The following is an 18,121-nucleotide window of genomic DNA, read 5'->3' on the forward strand; positions in this document are numbered from 1 at the left end:
TTCTGCACGTGTTACACTAAGAGCCTTTACACAATGGATAGCAACATTATCTATAATAGCTAAACACTAGACAAAGAAAAGATAAATGAATATTGGCTTATTCATACCCTGAAATACTATAAAGCAATGCCAATAAATAATCTACATAATTTGTAGAGAACAGGATGACTGATTCTCACAAATATAATCTTGAACTCAAGAAGCCAGATATGATGGAATATATACCATATGGGTTATATAAAGTTCAAAAATAAGCATGAGTAAAAAAATAGGTATCAATTAGATAATATCAATACCTAGGCAGTTGTGATAATCCAACAAGCTGTATATTTACAATTGGTGCACTTTTCTGCATATGTGTTTTATTTTAATTTTAAGAGTTTAAACAAAGAATAATAGATGAGAATTGTTAAGAAATAAAAAATTACATGAATCTTCACTTTGAAGGGACATAATAACACTCCAAAGAAAATAAACAAATTCACATTTTAGGAAACTGGAGAACATAAAAGGTAAAAATAAAAGCTACTGAGGAGATAAAAGATTACTTATAAATAAAAGTCAATTAGATTGATAGCAAAATTATCATCAGCAAAAATAAATAACAACAGAAAAAGGACTAATCTAAATAGGAAAGAGAAAGTAATGTTAACATTTTTTTACCAAAAACATTTTTATTAAGAAGGAATATTCCCAATAGAACAAAGATTATGTCAAACACCAACATGAAATATCTTCATTATCTGGAATAGAGACCACTTTTATGACTCAAGTGAGAAACCATAAAGGAAATAAATGGTAAATGATAACATAATTTTATCACCAACAGAACTATCTTTTAAGAGTAAATATGAAATAAAGATGTTTTTGGATATACACAGATTAAGAGAGTTCTATATGACATAGAAAATTCATGTAAAAGAGGGGCGCCTGGGTGGCACAGCGGTTAAGCGTCTGCCTTCGGCTCAGGGCGTGATCCCGGCGTTATGGGATTGAGCCCCACATCAGGCTCCTCCACTATGAGCCCGCTTCTTCCTCTCCCACTCCCCCTGCTTGTGTTTCCTCTCTTGCTGGCTGTCTCTATCTCTGTTGAATAAATAAATAAAATCTTTAAAAAAAAAAAGAAAATTTATGTAAAAAAACTATCAAAAATTATATTTTAACAAGAATTTAAAAATTCATAAAAGAGCTTTTTGTCTCTTTTGTTAATCAATGTGTTTCAGCTGCCTAAAACAGTGCCTAGTACAAGAGAAAGTCCTCAATAATTTACTGAGTGAAGAAGGAAAGTGAAATCAGAGGGGAAAAAATAGGTAGATATAAGCAAAGTGAGGAAAAATCAGAAAATACTCCGGTAGGTTTAATTATAACTATATATATAAATATATATATAAATATATATAAATATATATATAAATATATAAATATATATAAATATATACATAAATATATAAATATATATAAATATATATAAATATATAAATATATATAAATATATATATAAATATATATATAACTATAATTGCAAAATTTTTGTTTTTAATCAATGGATAATTACCAGTAAGGAAAAAATTGGAAGTGTGGTTCAATGGGTAATTAGAATCTGTTAAAATGATTAGTTTTAGGAAAGGAAAGCGAAACTGAAGGTAACTCTAGCTTTTGTTAGAAAAACATATATTTAAGTACAAATAAAAATTTGATAGTAACTGCTTACAGAATAGGAAATAATATATACCGATTGTCAAACAAAAATTAGATGAAGGGAAGAATACAAAATAACTTTATCAATGCAATAGAAAGGAGGGAAACAAGAGGAAAATCAGAGAAAAATGATGATTATCAGAAAGCAAAATGTGATTAAAATAAATCCACTTTTGAAAACATACAAATAAATCCTAACAATCTACAATCATAATGCATGAGAACAGATAAAACTTACCTATTAAAATACAGAACTGTCAGATTATACTTTAAAAAAAATGAAGAAGCTTTACAGAACCTATACAGAACAGTCCTATAACAAAATGACCATAAAAGCTGAAATAAAGGTCTAGAAAGTAATAAACCAAAAATATGCTGCCTAAAACAAAGCTGATGTTGCAATATTAATATCAGACTGAATACAATTTCAGGTAAAGATCCTTACTAGAAAAAACAAAGGGACATTACATTATGATGTGGCAGGAACTTTTTCTTGGTCTACCCCTCAACACTATGAAAATTATCTAATAAATAACCATACATTGGAATGAACCTGGCTACAATATTAACAGATGTAGTACAATAACTGTCAGAATTCTAAGGAGAAAATATTATATCCATAATGGTAGTTTGAGACATTAAGTCACTTATGTCAGAAACTAGTAGAGCAAGTATCAGACCTAATATTAGTAAGGAGAGGTAAAATTTTCATAATAAAATTGTGTTTGATATAATGAGTGTATAGGGATCCCAGTGCCCATAAATAAAGAACATGAATGTTTTTCAAGCACATAGGAAACATTTCAAAATGACCATATCCTAAATTATGAAGTCTGAAGAATTCCAAAGAATCAGTATTGTATAGATGATTGTCCTAGACTTCAATGTAGTCAAATTCATATCAACATTAAAACAATAGGTTAAAATTTTGATTCTAAAAAAATCACACTCCTAACTAATTAATGGATAAAGAAGAAAAACATTGGAATGTGTGAAATATTTGGAACTGCATGACTATGCAAGCACTACATAACAAATCAAAATTTATGGGTGTGCTAAGTGGAATTTAGAGGTAAATTATTATGTAATTGCCTTTGTTTTTAAAACAAATGAAAAAGATGTTCAGTATGTGTGTGTCTAACATGACAGAATAATAACATCAGAGTAAAACTAAATAAAGTAGAAGAAAGGAAAAGTCAAGGAAAGATCAGAAATTAATGGAAGAGAAAACATAGTAATATGTGTCATGATCCCAAAAGAATTTAATTTGAAATCAACAATAAAAGCATGGGTTTCTTTAAAAAGACAAAACCAATGCTAATGGAAACTAAAAAGCACGATGTTGAAAAACTAATGAGTTAAAACTATGAAACTTAAGGGGAAAATCAGGAAAATATCTCTGGGGTAAGCAGAGTTCTTAGACTTGATGCCAAAAAGCACAATCCATAATAGGAAAAATTGATAAATTGGATCTGATCAATGAGAAGAACTTTCGCTCTTAGTAGAAGCATGAAAAGAAAAGCTAAAAGCTGGGAGAAATTAGAAATGGATCAAAGACTTAAATGTAAGACCCGAAACCAAAAAATTCCTGGAAGAAAACATAGGGAAGAATCTCCCTGACATTGGTCTTGGCAATGAGTTTTGGGGTATGACAACAAAAGCAGAAACAACCACAACCAAATCAGTAAGTGGGATTTCATCAAGCTTAAAAGCTTTTGCACTGCAAAAGAGACAATCAACAAAAGGAAAAAGCAACCCATGGAATAGGAGGAAATATTTGCAAACCATGTATTGGATAAAAGCTTAAAACCAAAATTTAAAAAGAGCTCATGCAACTCAATAACATGAAAACCAAACAATCTGATTAAACAATGGGCAGAGGAACTAAGTGAATATTTTTCCAAAGAATATAACCCAATAGCCAACAGGTACATTAAAAGGTGCTCAACATCACTAATTGTCAGGAAAATGAAAATTAAAACCACAGTGAGATATCACTACACCTATGAGAATGGCTAACATGAAAAAGACAAGAGATGACAAGTGTTGGTGAGGATGTGGAGCCAAGAGAAACCTTGTGCACTGCTAATGGGATTGTAAACTGGTTCGGCCACTATGAAAAACAGTATGGAAATTCTTCAAAAAATTATTATGAATTACCATACAATCTAGCAATCTCATGTCTGTGTATATACCCAATGGAAATAAAAACAGGTGATCAAAAAGATATTGGCACTCTCATATTTATTGCAGCAGTATTCACAATAGCCAAGATATGAAAACAACCTAAGTGTCTGTCAATAGATGGGGGTATAAAGAAGATTTTGTATATATATGAAATACTATTCAGCCATGAGAAAGAAGAAAAATGCCATTTGCAAAAACATGGATGGACCTTGAGGACATTATGCTAAGTAAAACAAGTCAGACAGAGAAAGACAAGTACTGTATGATATTGCTTATATGTGGAATCTAGAAAAAAAAAGAATTAGAAAATACAGAGAGTGGAATGGTTGGGGAGATGGGGAAATGGAAGAAATATTTAAGGTTACATACTTGAAACTAGTAGATAAATAAATCCTGGAGATCTACTACACTGTATAGTGATTATAGACAACAAAAGTGTATTATAAACATTAAACTGGCTAAGAGACTAGATCTTAATTGTTTCCACAACAAGAAGAAATGATAATTATGCGATGTGACAGAGACATTAGCTAATGCTCCAAGGGCAACCATTTGCAATATGAATATACCAAATTTTTAAAAAATGGGAAAAATCATTTGCAAACCACACATCCAACAAAGAAATAGTATCTATATCTATCTACCTATCTATCTATGTATCTATCATCTATTTACCTATCTTCATATCTTTAAACTCAATAGTAAAAAAAAAAAAAAAAAAACCCAAACAATCCAATTCGAATAGAAAATGGGAAAGAGACATGAAGAGACATTCAGTAAAATCACTGAAGAAGAAATGCAGATGGCACATGAGCACATAGAAAGATGTTTAACATCACTAACCATCAAGGAAATACAAAACAAAACCACAGTGAGATATTGCTACACACCTAGCAAGGTGTTTGAAATAAAAAAAAGAGTGATAGTACCAAATGCTGGTGGAATATAGAGAAACTGGATTATTCATGCATTAACTGATGGTAATGTAAAATGGTACTGCCACTCTGGAAAATAGTTTGACAGTTTTCTTTACAAAATTAAGTATATACTAGAGGACAACACAGGCAGCAACCTCTCTGACCTCAGCTGCAGCAACTTCTTGCTAGACACATCTCCAAAGGCAAGGGAAACAAAGGCAAAATGAACCATTGGGACTTCACCAAGATAAAAGTCTTTTGCACAGAAAAGGAAACAGTTAACAAAACCAAAAGCCAAAGGACAGAATGGGAGAAGATATTTGCAAATGTCTTACCAGATAAAGTGCTAGGATCATGATCCTATAAAGAACTTGTCAAACTCAGTACCCTAAGAACAAATAATGCAATCAAGAAATGAGCATAAGACACAGAATTTTCTCCAAAAAAGACATACAAATAGCCAACAGACACACAAAAAAGTGCTCAACATCACTCGGCATCAGGGAAATACAAATCAAAACCACAATGAGATACCACCTCACACCAGTCAGAATAGCTAAAATTAACAAGTCAGGAAATGACAGATGCTGGTGACGATGCAGAGAAAGGGAACCCCTCTCACACTGTTGGTGGGAATGCAAGCTGGTACAGCCACTCTGGAAAACAGTATGGAGGTTCCTCAAGAAGTTGAAAATAGAGCTACCCTATGACCCAGCAAATGCACTACTAGGTATTTATCCCAAAGATACAAATGCAATGACCCAAAGAGGCACCTTCTCCCTAATGTTTATAGCAGCAATGTTCACAATTGCCAAATTATGGAAAGAGCCCAGATGTCCACTGACAGATGAATGGTTAGAGAAGATGTCGTATATATATACAACAGAATATTACTCAGCCATCAAAAAAATGAAATCTTGCCATTTGCAATGACATGGATGGAACTAGAGAGTATTATGCTAAGTGAAAAAAGTCAGTCAGAGAAAGACACTTATATGATTTCACTCATGTGTTTCATTTAAGAACCAAACAGAGGAGCATAGGGGAAAGGAGTGAAAAATAAAACAAGATGAAATCAGAGAGGGAGACAAACCATAAGAGATTCTTAATCATAGGAAACAAACTGAGGGTTGCTGGAGGGGAGGGGAGTGGGAGGATGGGATAACTGGGTGATGGACATTAAGGAGGGCACGTGATGTAAAGAGCACTAGGTGTTATATAGGACTGATGAATCACTGAACTCTACCTTTGAAACTCATGATACACTATATGCTAATTAATTGGATTTAAATACATTAAGAAGAAAAAAACCTAAATGTCTACTTACCATACAACCCAACAATTGTACTCTTCAGCATTTATCTCAGGAATGGGAAACCTCACATTCACATAAAAACCTATACACAAATGGTTAAGGCACATTTATTTGTAATGGCCCTAAACTAAAAACATCCCATATGTCCTTCAAAAGGTGAATGGTTAAACTAATTGTAGGACATCTATACCATGGAATACTGTTCAGCAGTATAAAGAGGAATGAATTATTGTTACATGCAACTACTTCAATAAATATCTAAGGTATTATGTTGAGTCATAAAGTTAAAGCTAGAAAGGTCACATACTGCATAAATCCTTTTATAATATTTTGAAATAACAAGTTTTTAGAAATGGAAAAGAGTGAGTTGTCAGGAGAATGGACCAGGTGGGCTGGGAAAGAGAATGTGAGTGTCTATAAAAGGGCAACATGAGGGATCCTTAAGGGCATGTAACTATTCTGTATCTTGATTCTGTCAATATCAACATCCTGGTTGTAATATTGTACCATGGTTTTTCAAGACATTATCAATGTGGAAACTGGGTAAAAGGTACATGGGATCTGTCTATATTATTTCTCACAACTGTATGTGATCTACAACTACTTAAACATAAAAAGGTTAATTAGAGAAACTAATTAAAGAAAAATCCCCATGAAATTAAGGTGTATTTACAACTGAATAAAGGACAGATATCAAACTTCTATAATATACCTAAAGTGACACTTATAAATCCATTTTAAAGTATAAAGATTGAAATTAGTTGTTCAACACGAGAAACCTAAAATATTACTGGCAAGGTAAACCCAAAGGTGATAGAAAGAAGAAAAGAGAGTAAAGATAATGGCAGAAATTAATACAGTAGATAGAAATAAGCAAAAAAAACAAAAACAAAAGCCACAAAGACATAACCAACAAAATCACAACCAGCATTTTGGGAAAAAAAAAAAGCAGAACTTTTACAGGAATAATTAAGAAATAGGAGAGAAAGGGCATTTAAACAGTATTAGGGGAAAAAAGACATATAAGTAGAGTATATATTTCAAAAGTTGTAAGACAATGTCATGAAAATGTTTATGCCAATAACTATCAAAAGTCATATTAAAATGTAACATAACAAAAAATTAAAACCAGAGTAAACTATAACTACTGAAGAAATAAAACTGATAGACAAAATTTGCCCCTGTAAAGTTGTTTTATACTTTTACCACTTCCAAGTAACAGAGGTTTCAAAGTATTTTATTTATTTATTTATTTATTTATTTATTTATTTATTTATTATTTATTTATTTTTAAGTTCCAATTTATTTAAGCTGTCCTAGAGAACACAAAAACAGGGAGAACTAGATATTATTTTTTTCATCTAGCACAATTATAATTTCAAAGTAGAACAAAAACAATATAAGAAAGGAAATCACAATCCAGTGTTAATAGTAAATATCACTAGAAAAAATTCTAAGTAAATTGCAAAAAAAAAAGAAACAAAAATAAAATATTATATTAAGACCAAGTAGTATTTATATCAAGAGTAGAGAGAGTATTTAATATAAGAAAATCAATCCATGTAATTCACCATATTAATAAATTAATGGTAAAAAATCATACAATTATCTTAAGAGCTACAGGAATAAAGACTTTCAGCAAAGTAGAAATAGATGGGAACCCATTTAACTGATAAAATTATTATTGAAAGATATACAAATATCATGCCAAATATTAGAAGTCTAGAAGAATTTCCAGGGAAGTAAGGATTAAGGCAAGAATGCCTACAGTTATCTCTAAAATTCAACATTTTACTGGGGTTAATAAAGTACGAAAAAAGAACAAGAAATAAGAGGTGTAAGCATTTGAAAGAAAGATATAAAATTGTTATTAAATATAGATAGCTGTCTTTGTAGGAAGTCCAGGATAATTCAAAATTTAAAAATCACTATTAATTTTTTAAAGAAAGAAATAGAAGTAATTCAACAAATAAGATTCATATACAGAATTGATAACATTCCTGTATGTCAACAAAGAAATTTTTTAAATTTAAGGGGAAAGACACCAATTATAATAGTAAAAAGAACTGTAAGATATCTAAAATAACCAGTCATTCAAGATGCTTATGAAAAATTGTTTCAATATTATTAAGAATGTATTATGAGTAAAAGGAGAAATATATCATTGCAGATGATGGGACTATCATAAAGATGTTAATTCTCCACAGATTTTTTCTAAGATTTTTTAGAATTTTTAAATTTTTTTTTATTATGTTCAGTTAGCCAACATATAATTCTCCACAGATTAATTCTTTTTCCAACTAAATGTTGGTTGGATACCAACAAAGTCATTAAAATTTCAATGACATTTCTAACTTCTGGAAACGGTAGAGCATTTCTGTCATAGTAATCTTTCTGCATAGAACAATTGTAAATCCTAGATTACATATATGTGTGTGTGTGTGTGAATGTATGTACAATACAGACAGACACCCACAGTTATTCTCATTTGTGATAGTTATATTCTATAAAGTCACTGCAAACACTGAATTACCAAGTACTGAACCATTGTTCCTATGGAAAATATAGGGTTAGGTTCTCTGGTCACAGCATTTTCATCAACTGATCAATATGTAACTTTGTTATATGTGTATTAATGTTTAAAGACACCTTATTTCATATATATATATATATATATATATATATATATATATATATATATATATACTTGAACAAAGCTAATCTAACACATGATTTTGTCCATAAGGCACATCGCAACCTTATCACACTTAGGAACACTAAAGAGCATGTTGAGACTACGCTTGGGGGCCATTTTAAACAATGTAACCACCACCAAAAAGCACAAAAATGCAGAAATGTGGCCCCAAGTAGACCACAAAAGGAACACTTGTTTATAGTATGGAGCTCAAACACGATGGTAGAGCATCAAGTTTGACCTCAACTGGGGGCATACAGTGACTCAGATATTTTGCTGTTCTGTATAAGTCCATGAATGACTGCAAAAACATAATGAATGTTCATTTAAGGGTTACTAATAAATTTTAGCAAGTAGTTGAATTTGCAAATGTGGAATTTGCAAATAATGAGGATTGACTATATGTCTACAAATTATATGAAGGTACTCTATATAAAGTGACCCCAGAAGGGCAGAAAATGAAGGAAAATCCATCTTTTAAAGAAATTGCAGTAGGTGAGATTGTTTATCTTTGCTGTTTGCCTTATGGCACTTCCCAGTCCTTGCTGAATAGGGTGATGGAAGTCTCCAGTTTTACCTGCTTGAAGTGTTAGAATACAGAATTCAAAGCTGACAGAGTAGTTGAAAAATTAAGAGGGGAAATCCCCAAAAGGAGAATGGTACGAAGGACATGAGCAACAAAATCTACATATAAAATCTGCTTAAATCCTTGTCTGAGTGCTGACCTACTGCTGTACAGGGAAGACTCCATGGAACTCTGTGAAAACTAAGATGGAACCTAAAATAAATGAGAGGGAATTTTGGCTGCTGCCTAACACAAAGGAGACAAAATTTAGAGTTGGAGTCCTGGCAAACTAATTGCCTGCTGAAACAAAAATCAACACTCTCGGGAAGAACATAGCTAAATCCAGTTCCTAAAAGGTATTTACATAATGTCCAGTATAAAATAAAAATGTCTAGACATTTGAAGAAGTATGAAAATGTGATCTGTATTCAAGGGGGGAACAGGAAATAAAAATTAATTCCATAATGACTCAAATGTTGAAATTAGCAGAAAAAGATTTATAACAACTATTATAGATATATTAAAATACTTAAAGGAAAATATAGTTATAGTGAATTAACACATGAGGAATCTTTTTTTTTTTAAGTGGGCATGAAACCTAACCCAGGGCTTGAACTCACCACCCTGAGATCAAGACTTGAGCTGAAATCAAGAGTCAGTCACTTAATCGACTGAGCCACCCAGGCACCCCAACATGTGAGGAATCTTAACAAATAAATTAAGACTATAAAAAAATATACATATGGGAATTCTGAAAATAAAAAAGTACACTAACAAATTTTAAATTTTTGGATGGCCTAACAGTGTATTGGAGATGGCAGAAAAGAAGAGTCAGTTAACTTGAATATAGATCAATAGAAAATTTCCAATCTAAAAAACAGAGAGGAAAAGGAAAATCAACATAGCCTTGGGGACTAGTGAGATAACACCAAGTGGTCTGACATGCATGTGATGGAAATTCCAGAAAAAAAGAGAGAGAAAATGGGGTTGAAAAATACCTTTGAAGAAATTTTCTGAAGGGTAATGAAAAACCCAAATTTACAGATCCAAGAAACTCAGCAAGATAAATATAAATAAAGCCATACCTAGACAAGTTGCTGAAATCCAAAAAGAAAGAGAAAATCTTAAAATCAGCTAGAGAAGATTATATACTAACTACACTGAAAGAATGATATAAATTTGGCTGACTTCTCAGAAACAATGGAAATTAGAAGACAATAGAACATACACACTCCGGAAAATAATCTCAGTCCGTTAATACATTTTATAGTATTCGCTCCCAATTAAAATTGTAATTTAACATTGCCCTTTTGTCACTTTTATCATACTGAATAGTAGCAAATATTAATGTAGTTAAATTTATCAATTTTTCTCAAAGATTCTATTTTTTGTGTCTCATTTGAAACACATTTCCCAGAGGTGCCTGGGTGGTGCACTCAGTTAAGCCTCTTACTCTTGGTTTCGGCTCAGGTCATAATCTCAGAGTTGTGAGATTGAGCCGTGCATCGGCTCAACATGGAGTCTGCTTAAGATTCTCTCTTTCTCTCCCTCTGCCCCTCCCCACCTAAAACAAATACATGAATCTTTAAAAAAATAATAATAAAATAAATAAAAAACATTTCCCAAATCTTAGTGTAAAAATATCTCATAAAATTTTTATTTGTTTAAAATTTTATTTTTTATATTTAGATTTTTAGTTTTATTATTTTTGTGTATTTACTTTTTCCATATAAAGAACCAAATGTCCAAGCACCACCAATGAATTTTCCTCTGTTAAATCCTTTTCAATATGCAATATTTTTCTTGTTTAGAAGCTGGCCAATATAGGAAGTAACAAATTGAGCATCTCACCAAGAAATTTAATCAAGATCAACAATCCTTGTGGACATTTTAGTTTCCCCAATGTTCCCATTATAGTCATTGCCTTGATTATCCATTTTACTTTTTCCTTTTTTTTAAAGACTGATTGATTGATTGATTGATTTGAGAGAGAGAGAGAGAGCAAGCATAGGAGCAGGGGGAGGGGCAGAGGGAGAGAAAGAGAGAAAATCTCAAGAAGACTCCCTGCTGAGCACAGAGCTTGACTTGGGGCTCTATCTCACAACCCTGAGATCATGCATGACCTGAGCCAAAATCAAGTCAGACGCTCAGCCAACTGCATCAGGCAGGCACACCCATTTTTTTGACATAGACCCTTGGTCAGTACATGATTTCTGTCGATGGGAACTGAGAAGTACAAATATGGCTGGAGAGAAAGACAAAGGGTTTTGCCTTGAAGTTGAGTTTATGCAGCAAGTGCATTTTTTAACTTAGATTTTGTGTTTTTCCGGGGAGCCATGAAGAGAAGGATAATGGAAACTAAACTCTCTATACTATTCTCAATTGATATTTAGTTTGCTTCGTTAAAAATTTACTTTCTCATATTTGGAAACTCACTTGTCACTGAAAACATCAAATAGATGCTCAGGATCCTTATCCAGGTGGTTTTTTTTCCCCTAAATTTTTCTCTGTTGATAACTTAACTCTTCTTTCCAAGAATTTCCAATTTACAATTGGTTTCTGATAAAATCAAATAGGCCTGACTTCTGATTTTTTTTTTTCCCCTTATGGCTCGTTTTAACTTTCTTAACTGGATTCATTTGATTACTAGAAGTAAATAAAAATGATAATGGTGGTTTCAGAAAGTGAAAAAAAAACAGTAAAAGTTGTTTTGTTTTGCTTTTTCTGATGCTGAGCAGAGGAACAAGACCATGTTGTCAATTTATGCTCCATGACTTATAAAAGGCAAAAAAACTGCATTAAAGCAGTTAAATTAATAAGAATAGATACAAAACCTCTGATTACTTATCCAGAACTTAAGATTATCCTTCCATAAGAGAGAAGAGGCACTCCTTTTCAGACTTGAGAATTATCATATATTTTCTGCTCAACTTCAGCCAGAGGAAATTAAGGGATCTCTCCTCAATGCTTACCATGCAAGATTTTCATTTTAGAATAATTTTAAAACTAGTTGCAAACTTATACTGCTTCATATGGGTTAAATTCAGTCATGCCAAAAATCCTAAGTATGGAAGGAAAACTCCTTGAGTCGAGAGGAATAAGGAAGCTCCTTTAGGTTCTTTCATGAGTTCAACCACTCTGACCATGAAGAAAAATCATTGACCAGTAAACGCCTATAAAATATGTACAAAATATTGGGCAGAGAGATTGCCAAGGTATAAATATGTGACTTTCTGTTGATTATGAGAGAACTTATGTGGACAGCCTCTCTCTTTATAGAACTCATGAAATCTTTTACCTTAAATATATGTGACAGGAAGAAATGACAACAAATATCCCAAGACTGAAATCCTTAATGTATATTTTAGGTCCTTCTAAAAACAGACGCCAAGACACGATTAATTATGCAAAAGATTTATTGGAGAAATTCCTGTGAAGAAAAAAGGAGGACTTGAAGAAGGAGATCCTTCAGACTACAATCCGAGTCAAAATCTATAAAGTGGAGGGGAGGAGAGGAGGATGGGAAAGAAACGTGTCAGACTGTTGCCGTTATAAGAAAGCTTTGGCTGACTGATGGAAAGTTCCTAAGACAGTCTCCAGTTAGCAAATCCCGTGTCTAGTAATAATGGGTCTGCATTAGAACCTCTGCCGTACCGAGCCACTGGTTGGGAGCAGCCTGTAGAAGTGTGGCATGAGCACAGGGATACATCCCGAAGGACAAAATATGAGACTGTCATTCAGTTATGTCCAATTATGCCACAGGAGATCTGAGGGGTACATTATTATGGCCGCCATGATATATAAAGAGATTTTATAAATGCATAAGATAAAAGGGGAAGATACCAATACAAAAATGGGCAATGGACATTATACTAAATCGCCTACTCAGACCTCTTTCCCCTTTCTATGCTCTTCTCTGCACTGCAGGAGCTGCAAGAATCTCCGTCAGCAGGATTCTGGTTACAACGCACCAATGAGAGGAACTCCTATGAAGTTTTGAAAGTAAAACGGAGCAGAAGCCACTGTTGGTCCTGCAACAGTGTTGTGCGGGAAGGAAGGCTTCAGCCAACAGCACCTGCAGGTGCTTCTGGGTGTCCTGCACATTCTTGATGCTTCAGGCAGCTGAGGTCATCATTGTGGTTTCCTGATACTCCTGTCCTTCCAGATTTCCTGAAAGCAAATAGCAGTTTTCCCTGGCCTGTTTCTTAATCTTTTCTGTTTTATAAGCCTCTAATTCCTTGTGTTAAATCACTGCCTGGTTGAAATATCTACATCAGTTTCTGACTAAATCCTGACTGATAGAAACATGGACAAGCAAATCACAAAATAAATGGAAATGTCAAATAAATGTATGAAAATATGCTCATCATTAAAGAATAAGAACTTTTAAATGGGATATTTCTTACTTATCAAATTGGCTAAGGTTTATTTCATTTATATATTTAGGTACTTGTCTGTTTTCTTATAAATACTCAAGATTGGCAAGAAGCAAAAACAAAACAAAACAAAACAGAAAACAGTTTCTGTCATACACTGTTATGAGTTTACATTTTGTATTTACATTCATAAAACCTTCCTAGAAGGCAATATATTATAATCTCTTAAATGCTCCTAAATTTTGATTCTCTAATTTCACTTATAGAAGTTAATCTAAAGAAAAAACAGAGGAAAGCATTATATATGAGTATTTATCACAGTATAAGTTATAAATCAGACATTTTTGGAAAACCTAAATATCCAAATAGTTAAATTTATCATGACATATATACTAATGGAATTCCTATCCAGCCACTGTAAATCATATTCTTGCAAAAATTTAATAATATGAGTTTGTGTTCATAAAATAACATTAAATGAAAAAGGAGGATATATAATGGTAGATACAATATGATCACAGTATTACATAAAGTATTGCATGTAATGCATATATATACACATTATATATACACACCATAAATACATATATATATTTCAGATATGTATTATATTATTTACACACATGGGGAAAATGGCAAAATATCAAATCCTGAACAGTGGCTATTTCTCCAATGGCAGAATTACAGATAAGTCTTATTTTTTGTGTATTTCCAACTTTTTAAAATGTGCTATTATCAGCATGGTCAATAAGCATTTTAATGTGCCCATAGAAGTTCATCAGCAGGTGGAGAAATGAAATGAAGCATTTCTACATTTGGTACAGATACTGATTTTGGTGTTTCACCTCCCTTTTAGAGAATATTTGACAAATTTGATTGATAACTCACATTTGCTACACAAGAGCAAAGATTTATTGTTTTAAAGAAATAATTTACCTGGGCTACCTATAGACTGACTTGACCCCGTTTTCCCACTGTAATCTACCACGTAGGGATGGGATGCACAACTCATATGAGACTTGCAACAAGTTATTTTCCCAGGGCAGTGAAAATGAGCAGGACAAATGATGACAAGGGCCAAGTTGTTATCCCATCCAAGGCTTCCCCCCGTTGTGTCTGTGCACCATGCAGTTTTCTCAGTTCGATAAAGGATTAGAACACAATGCTTGTTTAGAGAATTGTGACTTGATACCACATCAGTATCATTCTGAGCAATGTTTTTCATTTTTCTCCCACTTTAACTTTTTAAGCCTTAAGAGAATTAGTTGAAAAGCCAGGTCTTTTTGGAAGATACTAACATTAAGCCCTCTACTCTGTCACTGGGAATCATAAGCCTAGGAAAACAGCTCATAATTCCATGGTGTATTGTCTTCTAAGATAATGATTGATGGATTTTTTTTTTCTTCTTAAAGCCTCCTATACTTGGTGAGTTTCTCACGAGTCACAGAGTTCTGCCAACCGAAGGTATTCGGTGTATGTTGATGGCAAGCTCTTCTCCAATTAGACCACAGTGTCTCTGAACGCATACACACCAGCACACACACATGCATGCATGCACATACCTACAGACACACACACACACACACACACACACACACACACACATTCTGTTGTACAGCTTTTGTTGACTTACTTTCCTCACTTCTGCCTACAAATCTGACTCCTGGTTATCCTGCAAGCCCCACACCAAGCCATAGCTTCCCATGAGCCTTCCTGAACCTCCTCTGCAATGAATTTCTCAGCTTCCACCACACCCTAAGTCTAGAGAGTAGCACCCTTAGGTCCAGGCAAGAGGACCCATAACTTGGGTTTGGGGCTTTAGAGATCCCAGAATCATTAAGACTATAGGACTGAGGTTAATATCTCTGACCGGGGCCTACACCCTTCTTCTTAGATTATGCTCTGGGACCCAGAATCTTCTGCTCCAAATGGCCACACAACCATTTTCAGGGCCTTAGGCCTTTTTCCTGGGCCCATCTTCTCAAGGGCAGACCACATGACAGGCCGTGGCCAAAGTCAAGGGACTACGTGGATGTATGGACTGAAGTATTTGCACATATTTTCATGGCCTTTCAAGATGTGGGACAAGGGGGAGTGAGGAGGAAGCAGGAGTCACCTGTGGCCAGGGCCACTCCCCCGCTTCACTTTGTTGGGTCACTCCGCTTATAGCAGTGGGCTTGGGAGTAATTCTCAGGTCATTGCACAGATTTCTCCAGCTGAATACATTGTGCTCATGTTAAATGTGGGATTGGGGTCACTCTGGATTAGAAGTATGTTTCACTGTAAAGTAGCACACAAAATGAAAAGAAAGGGAAAGGGTTAATAAGATTACTAACAAAAGGGTGGATAAGCTCCAGGAGATATAATTTCACTCGGTCCTCACAACAACCTTGGGGGATTTAACTGTGTCCCTTTAAAAATTAGGAAGTCGAGGCTCAGAAAAGCTGGGTTTTGCCCCCGGTCTTTCAGGAGTACAGGGACAGCATCTCTATGACTCTATAGCCTACTCCGTCTTCACGCCACCTCCCCATGGATCTCTCAACACCTTCTGGGACATGCACCTCAACTAGTCTTTAAAGAGTAACCCACAGATGGAAAGTTCTCTGTTTGTGGGTCTATGGTTAGCCAGGCAAAATTGGTTCCGAGAATTAGTGGCGTAAAGACTGATGTTCACTGGCTGAGAAGGAGATTTGAAAGACCTACCTGGCAGTGTGTAGGGACCAAGCTGCAAAAAAAGAGTTGGTCTTTTAAGCCTTGCTCTAGCTAGTCAGCTGGTGGGGGAAAGGAGGGGTTGCCTGCTTGTTTGTCGGGGGCTGGTGGACTGGGAGTTCCAAAGACCTTTGTTACATTCTAACCTTGCAGAACTGAGCAATTTGGGGTTGCTTTTCTTGCTGATAACACTACTTCCCTTATCTACCGTAGAACAGATCTTAATAGAAAGCTCACCTTCATGGTAAAAGGTTAGTGAATATGAAATTTAACAATAATATATCTCTCTGGTGGATGGGATTTCTAAAGAACATACATTATATACATATTTGAAGATGAGATGTAAGGGGTTACAGGGAATTATAGTCCAGCTCTCCCTTCCTGAGTGGACTGAATCCCAGGGGGAGCAAGCGCCTTTGTTACTTAACTAGAGTGAACCCAGATTTCCTCTATCCTTATCCACTATGCTTCTTCTACGACCTGAAATTCAGTTTACAGATGAGCAAACCATTTTTGTATATATTTTTAAAATAATATTCAAGTCAAATAAATTGATATTAAAGTCTAATCAAATGTGATAGGTGTGGGTACTACCCCTAGAAATGTGGGAGGTGGGGTGGCATTGTGTATAAGAGAAAAGGAAATCTAAATATTAGGTCTTTAATGAAGTAGTGCTCCCTGATCTTCCCATGGGCATTCCTCCATGGCATTAGAGGTATGTTTTATTAAAAAGGCCTCCCAAACATCTCCTTGGAAAAAAACAACAATATTAACAAACTTCTGTTCAGGGGAGAGAATTCCAATGTATCCCACTGATCAAAGTTCTCTCTTTGGGGGCGCCTGGGTGGCACAGCGGTTAAGCGTCTGCCTTTGGCTCAGGGCGTGATCCCGGCGTTATGGGATGGAGCCCCACATCAGGCTCCTCCGCTATGAGCCTGCTTCTTCCTCTCCCACTCCCCCTGCTTGTGTTCCCTCTCGCTGGCTGTCTCTATCTCTGTCAAATAAATAAATTAAATTAAATTAAATTTAAAAAAAGTTCTCTCTTTGTTACTGAGTTTAAGAGTACCTAGTAAATACTTTAAGAACAGTGTATTTTGTCTAAATCAATGACGATGAAACAGGATGACGTAGGAGGTGGGAATCAGGGTGAAGAAAATTCTAGTATTTCCCAATATTCCAAAAATGGCTTTATTCAATTGCAAGGTAAACAGAACATAGAACTTACCAGAAAAAAAAAAGTGTATAAGACTGCTGATGTCAGCTTTTCATATGCCAACTATTAATGAATCAAAGAGAATAAAAAGAGAAGTAACACAAATAACATTCCTTTAAAAAATACATTTTCTTACAAAAACCAGAAGAGAATTTGTGGTACTTTACCAGCCCTAAACCATGTAAGAAACTACAGCAGGACTATAATGCTTTTTAAATACATTTGTGTAAAGGGGATCCCTCTTACACTGTTGGTGGGAATGCAAGTTGGTACAGCCATTTTGGGAAACAGTGTGGAGGGCCTTAAAAAGTTAAAAATTAAGCTACCCTATGATCCAGCAATTGCACTACTGGGTATTTACCCCAAAGATACAGATGTAGTGAAGAGAAGGGCCATATGCACCCCAATGTTCATAGCAGCATTGTCCACAATAGCTAAATCATGGA

The sequence above is a fragment of the Ursus americanus genome, chromosome 13 (assembly GCF_024610735.1).
Source record: "Ursus americanus isolate L20-20 chromosome 13, mUrsAme1.1.p, whole genome shotgun sequence".
NCBI lineage: Eukaryota > Metazoa > Chordata > Mammalia > Carnivora > Ursidae > Ursus > Ursus americanus.